We start from the raw sequence: 8,089 nt of genomic DNA, 5'->3' as shown, positions 1-8,089 counted from the left end.
GAGAAGCCTCTCGCTGGAGATCTTCAGGGACTCCCACTCTTTATATAGTAGAGGAGAGCCCGCTCCGTTATCGCGGAGAGATTAAAAGGTGGGCCCTGGCCATTTATGCTGAGGTGTGGAGAGGAGATGGACAAAATTAAGGACTCCACGGAGGCCGCATAAAAAAAATAATAATCCAGCATCCATGCCGGTCTATGCGGGCCGGCGTCCGTTGTGCCAGCAGGGCTAGTTAAGTTTGGGTCAGCACGCATTAGCTTAGAAAACTCGGAACAAGATTCACCTCCTTGATTAAGACTCCCGTCTTAAAGGAGAAAACATGATAGAGTAAATTCAAATAAAACATAGAAGAGGAAAAAAATCGAAGTAAGGAATAGGCCAATTCAAAATTATTTAATATGTTCCGCTTTTCTTTTTAGTTTTTTTTTGTTGAATTGGATATATTATACCATACATAAATAGATACATTTATGAGAATCAGAATATAAAATATTCATAAAAAAGATGAATCTCTATAGCTGAATCCGGCCCATAATGTTGTCTCGTGTGATTAGCCATATAAGAACCATCCAACTGGCTGAACTATTAACTTTTTTTGTAAATATGTATCATCTTAAAAAAAAAGAAAAAGAATCAAGGAGCATACCAATCTCCAACAATCCTGCACAAGAGGGTGGAGTCGGAAATCTACAAATTTTATCTGCAAAAGAAATCAGAGGAGAGTCCATATCCAGTTGTTGATTTTATCCATAAGTGTGTATAGTAAAATGCCCTGGTATAAGATATCCTGGGCTGCTGGGCAGGAAATTGAGGAATATTAAAGCGACGTTTGCATGGGAATATATATCCGGTTATGAGGTTTTACTAAGGAGATGATTGGAACAGAATTGATGAGCATCCGGGCCAGCATGGAAATGGAGGGTAGTTGGGAGAGAGGTGTGGGGTATCACCTATCCATTCGTAAGCTTCCAACCGTCTTCCGTGCATTGTATCTACTCTCCGTTAACTCCCGTTCGGGTATGGGCTCCCATCATTATGTATCCAAAGTTTTGAGGAAGTCTGAGATGGGGAGGCGGCTAGCATTGTCTTTTGTTGGGTATTAATTAGTCCACAGATCAAGCAGGAAACTTTTCCTATCCAATGTGTCACATGGAGATTGATGAGATTCAGGGGTTGGGTTCCTTCGGCATGGTGCCACATCGGATTGGAAATGTGTTTGGTAATACACACACACATACATTATATATATATATATATATATATATATATACATACAGGGGATTGATAACCTACTCTCTGTTATGGTAGGTTATAATTAGGTTATCAATCTATCCATTTTTCATTAGACAAAAATATCCTTACTTTTTATCACTTTAAGGGTATTTTATGTCTTTTTACAATCCCATATTAACTCACCCTCTTAACCACCCAGTTAATACTCTCTCTCTTTGGGGGGTGTGTGTGTGTGTGTATATATATATATATATATATATATATATATATATATATATAAATATAAACATACATACATACATACACACACACATGTACACACACACATGTATATATATATATACTGGAGAGAGAGAGAGAGTATTAATTGGGGGTTGAGAGGGCGAGTTAATGTGAGATTGTAAAAAGACATAAAATATCCTTAAGAGTTATAAAAAATAAGGATATTTTTTATCTACGAAAAAAATAGATAGATTGATAACTTATCATAACAGAAAGTAGGTTATCAATCCCCATAATATAAATATGGTCGAGCTTTACCTAGAATGATTAAGTCATATCAATTTCAATATATTGAAATTAATCTAATTGCGAACCTATTTTGCTATCTAGTTTGGTTTCCTTCAGCTTGATTCGGGCTAGGGGTGGTAATTTGCTCACCCCATCAAGAACTCGACCTGACTTGATCTTACTCTGTGTTTGGTACCAAGGATGAATTGGAGAATGGAAGGATAGGGGAGGAAAGATAGATGAGAGAGGATGGATGAGTCATTCATCTATCCTCCCATGTGTTTGGTGAAACATTGAAGGATGGATGGAAATGATTCTCTCCTTTATTTGTTATAGGAGACATAAAAGAGAGGATAGATAATATTTGTCTACTATTTTTACTAAACTTTACTTTGATAAAAGAGTATTATTATTATCAATTTATAACATGTATACTATGAAAGAAATACAATATATAAACTTTTAATCTTTATAATTTACAATTATATAAAAATATAAATATTTAATTTTAATTGAATTCAATTAAATAAATAATTTTATAAATTAATTTTACATGAATTAATATATATTAAATATATAAATAATAAATTAATTTATAATTTAATGAGGGGTAATTTACTCTGGTAAAAGGGTAAACAAGTGTTAAGTTTTTGTCAAAAAATTAATGAAGGGCAATTTTGTCACTATTGAAACCCACCTCGCACATGCTTCATTTATCGTTTCTTGCATTTTTCTAATTTAGGAGAATACAAATTGGTAGGCTAGGATAGATGGGCAATCCCTCCATTTTTATCCATTCCTTTTAAATTTTTTGAAGACCATCCATCCTTCTAATCTCATTCATGTTTTTTTTGATGACCCCAATTGAACACAGAATTAATTAGGTAGATTTTACTTGACCTGTAGCTGATTTGGAATGGGAGCAGATAAGGTAAAACTAGCTCTCACTACAACAAAAAAGATCTTTGTCGACTCTTGAATGCCGACGCTACGGAAAAGCGTCGGCAAAGTTGGCTGGCTCAAGAACTTTTGCCGACGCTTATTGGAAGCGTCGGCAAATTAAAGGAATCCACGACGCTTAAAAGCGTCGTCATAGTCCTCAATTCCAACTGCCGCTCGGAAGCATGGGAACTGGTTATAGGGCGACACTATTACGCGTCATTGTTCTTCCGGACCTACAACGACGGTTAAATGCGTCGGGATAATATGACGCTTATAAGCGTCGATATTAGACGACGCGTATAAGCGTCGTCGAAGGCGAGCACACCACCCTAACCCAGCGACCGACCCCGATCGAGCCCTTATTTCTTCTCTCCGGCGCTGCTCGAGCTTCCGTACTCCTCTCCGGCGCTGCCCTAGGTTCCGTCTTGCTCCTCTCCGGCGCTATCGTCACTTCCGTCTTGCTCCTCTCTGGTGCCGGTCGTCCGACTCCAACCCCTTCTCCTCCTCCCTGCTCTCCGGCGTCGACCAACCGACCCCAATTCCTCTGCCCGAGGTATTTTTCTCCTCCTCCCTCCGCTCCCTCCTTCTCGCTTGTTCTCCTCCTTCTCCGCCTCCTCTTGTTCGTATGTTCGTTGGTGTTTCTTCCAAATTTTACTGATTATCTTGCTTGGCCTCCGCATGAGGATCTCCTCCTCCTCCCTCCTCTCCGGCGCCGTCCGAACAGCCCTCAAGCCTCGATCGAGCGGTATTCCTCCTGTCCGGAGACCGGCGTCGACTGACCGGCCTGAAGCAACGAGGTACTGTTCTTTGTATCTGATTTTTATTTAAAGGGAAACCTAGGTTGGATTTCATTACCACCCAGAGGAAACATTCCTATGATTTATTTTTATCTGTTTTCTCTAGTGATTGGTCTTGTCATTTTATTTTCCTTTGTTTTCAGATGCTGTAACAGATGCATATGATTTAACTATTAGCTTATCTGGATGCAATTGCCTTACACTTCTATATGGATAGTATGGAATTAATAAGCTGTAGGTAGGCATTAAAGCCTACCTACAGCTTATTAAAACTGCATGAGTTGATTTTGACCCATCAATTTAGCTTCCCATACTACAGCCACTAAAGCCTGCATGCATGGTCACCAACCGGATGAAAAAATATTGCTTGTGCTAGCTATTGAATGTCCTGGTCGAGATATAGTTGGGAGTAGTATGTTGCTATGATATCAAATACACAGAGCAAGGGCAAATTTTGATACTCAATGTCCCAAAAGTTAAGAAAGTTTGGTGAAAATGGAGATTCTGAAGAGCTAAAAACAGTAAAGAACATACAGGGATCATGTAAAGAGACATGGAAAGATGAAGAAACGATGGAGGAGTTATAGAGATGGAGGAGTTATACATGTCCAAATTAGGCATCTGCAGATACCCATGATAAGATACTCTCAATATTCTGGGTGGAATTTAGGCTTTATTGTCACCAAGGGAAGGCAGAAACTATTGTTTCTTTCAATTTCAGCCTACTGATGATGATCTTCTGCACACTACTTATTATGTCTGGGAAGTAGGCTATATTTGTTGGATTCTGTCGGTGTTCTAATGCTAAAAACATGGTGTTGGACTGGCTAGAAAGTAATAATTAGAACTTTCTGATAGTCAGCTAGCAATAATTAGAACTTTCTGTAATAATTGTGGATCAAATTTTGGAGTGACAGCTACTGCAATAATCTCTGCTGGAAGCAAATTGGCTTTGCATAGACATAAAGGGATCATAAGCGAAAGGAAAATTCATGACATAAAGGGATCATAGAAATAGAGATCTTTCTTCTCACTTAAATGCTATTTTCTCTCGAAAGAAAAAATAAATTCTCCTCTTGGATTTGTTCCTTCAAAGTTCTTGATATTGAGGAACTTGTTCTTCTTTTCTTTGGCATAAATTACCTCATTTTCATTGTTTGCTGTAAGTCAGACTTACTTGATCTAATCTTATAGGGCATTCGAGCTGTCACAGGTCCTAAAGGATGCCTTCTAATAGTCACGGTATTGTAGTATTTTCTTGATTATAAATCACAAGAAATGTTACCATGGTAACATATCCGCACATTAGAACTTTATATCCTTTTGTATCTTGTTACCTCTCAGTTGTTTGATTTGTCATTATTTGGATTTCTGCACATCATGTGAAATTTCAACATTTCTTTAATTAATTGTTTGAATTAAAGAAGAATACTAAGTGATTACTCTCATCTTCACTGCCTTAGTAAATATTGTACTTTTTCTTTGCCATGGTGTTTTTTCTAAGAGGACAGTGTTTTGTACATTGACAGAATTATACCATATGCTTTCATATAGGTATTAAACCAGTTCTTGCACTTTGAGATATCATATGAGTCCTAATTTCATATGAGTCCTAATTTTGTTTATATTTTTTTTATAAACTGCAGTTCAATCGGTATTCTAATAGAATGGACAAAAGTTGGATAAATAAGTTGAGATCCAGTACCGAATATTTGGATGGAGTTCAGAATTTTATTAAGTTTGCTTTTGAGAAATCTAATATGAACGGAAAGATTTATTGTCCATGTCAAAAATGTGTAAATGGTTCTGCTCTTGATCCAAAAAATGTTGAAGAACATTTGGTGTGGAATGGTTTTCTAAAGGGTTATACTGAATGGGTTCTTCATGGAGAGTTCATACCTTCATGTAACCAACCCTCCTATCTAGAACACACCTTCAATTTTGGAACCAGTGACACGGAACAAAATTCTGTAGAAGAAGATGATATAAGGGGCTTACTTAAAGATGCTCTTAGACATAGTATTAGAACTGTAGGAGAAGATGAGCGTACAGTTAATGATCAGTCCATGCATGTTGATGAATCTATACATTCTGATGACACGGCTCGTTATGATAACTTTGTGAAAGATTGTGATCAAGAACTGTATTCGGGTTGTAAGAATTTTATGAAGATTTCTTTTCTTCTGCATTTATTACATTTGAAATATTTGAATGGGTGGTCCAGCAAGTCTTTTACTATGCTTCTTTAATTATTAAAGGATGCATTTCCGGAAGGTGTTACTTTGCCAACATCTTCATATGAAGCCAAAAAACTAATAAAAGAGTTGGACCTTGGGTACGAGAAGATACACAGTTGTCCGAATGACTGCATTTTATATCGCGGTGAAAATATCAACCAAGAGTCATGCCGAATATGTGGAACTTCACGATGGGGAAAACATAAAGAAGATGAGAATGATTCGGTGACTGAAGTGGATGCTTTACCGATTAAGAAAAAATCGGCTAAAATTTTGAAGTATTTTCCTCTTATACCAAGATTGAATATTTTATGTAATTATAATGTATTCTTGTATAAGCGTGATGACTTTCGTATTTTTAGTTTCTAAAATATTTTTTTTTCTTGTAGGTTGATGATACTTCATCTACTCGTAGAGATGATGCCGTCGACCCTTGATACATATCGTAGATTGTGTACTTAGGAATTTGAGATGTATGTTTTTAGAATGTTTTTGAAGTACAATGTAATCAAATATGATAATATGAATGTAATCAAAGTTCTTGTTTGTGTCGTGTATTTTGTTATATATGTGATTCAGTGTATTTGTTTTGTTAGAATTTAATGTACACAGAGTATTAAAAATTATTTTTACCAAAATTTTTTTTTTAAAAAAAAATTTATTACCGACGCTTTTAAGCGTCAGCAAAAGCAACTGGCACGTAAAATGGCACGCCTTTAACGATGCTTTATCGTGTCGACCTAGTCCCATAGTAACCGACGTCGGTCAAGTTTGCCGACACTTTTAAGCGTCGGTTACCTCCCCGATGAACGACGCTTAAAAGCGTCGGTATAGGTCGACGACGCTTTCTTGACGCGTCGGCCTAAACCGAGCCCACGCCCACCTGCCCGACGTCTTACCCACGCTTCGGGGAGCATGGCCAGGAGATCTACCGACGCTTATAAGCGTCGGTAAAGACCCAAGAAAGCGCCGAAAGATGTACTTTCTTTTGTAGTGTCTATGCCCAATTCGAATAAGGCCCTGTTTGGGGGAGCTGTTGGCAGTAGAGCTGTTGGAAGTAGAGCTGTCTGAAGTAGAGCTGTCTGAAGTAGAGATGTTATAAAAAGCTGTTTGCTGTTTGGTAACTACATTCATAAAGTGTTGTGGTACTTTGTTTTGTGTTTGGTAAACAAACTGAGAAAGTACTTTTGCATGACAAAATTACCATAAAGGACATTGCATAGTATTATACAACAGAACATAATAAAACATAACATATATTAATACATAAATATACGATATAGTATAATATTATTGTAATATAAAATAATATTATTATAATATAGCATAATAGTAATATAATTGTTAGAATAAATTAATATTTGGTAATATAATATAATATTAAATTATTTAACATAACATATTAATGTATTATTCTGGAATGTAATATATATTATATTTATAGTATAATACAATAATAAAAGTATAAAATATTATAATGATTAGTATAAATTAATTTCTCATAATATAACATAATATTAAATTATTTAAAATAACATATTAATGTATTATAATGTAATGTAATATAATATAATATTTATAGTATAATACAATAATAAAGGTATAAAATATTATAATTATTAGTATAAATTAATTTTTCATAATATGGCATAATATTAAATTATTTAACATAACATATTAATGTATTATGATATAATATAATATGATATTATATTTATAGTATCATACAAAAATAAAGGTATAAAATATTATAATTATTAGTATAAAATAATTTCCCATAATATAATATTATATTAAATTATTTAAAATAACATATTAATGTATGATGATATAACATATTACAATATTATATTTATAGTATAACAATAATAAAGATATAAAATATTTTAATTATTTGGTTTAGGTTTATAAAGGGACAAACTGTGTAATTATTATATTTTAATATGGGCAGTTTTGTCAAAAATACAGCTTTCCGAAAAAGCTGAAAACAGCTTTTGGAAGGAAGCTGTAAATTGGAGCTTCCTCTCAAAAGCTGTTTTCAGCTTCCCGCAAAAGCTGAAACAACTTTTCTAAAAATTTACTAAACATAGTTTTCTATCTAAAAGTACTTTTGGAGAGCCAGAAAGTGATTTTTGGCCCTCCAAAAGCTCTCCCAAACAGGGCCTAAATATAACTCTTCACAAATTCCTTCTCTAAGATTAAAAAATTGATCCGTATACCCAAAAAAATATTGATCTGTGTACAAAAAAAAAAGATTTATACGAGAATTTTTTTTAATGCTTTTATCAAATCCGATCCGTCCAACCCATCCAATCTAACCTAACCATCCTCGCCCACTCCAAGACTCTACTTATGCCTCCTTGCTCCATATAG

This window comes from Phoenix dactylifera, unplaced genomic scaffold (assembly GCF_009389715.1).
Source record: "Phoenix dactylifera cultivar Barhee BC4 unplaced genomic scaffold, palm_55x_up_171113_PBpolish2nd_filt_p 000288F, whole genome shotgun sequence".
Lineage (NCBI taxonomy): Eukaryota > Viridiplantae > Streptophyta > Magnoliopsida > Arecales > Arecaceae > Phoenix > Phoenix dactylifera.
Note: the sequence above shows the minus strand (reverse complement) of the source record.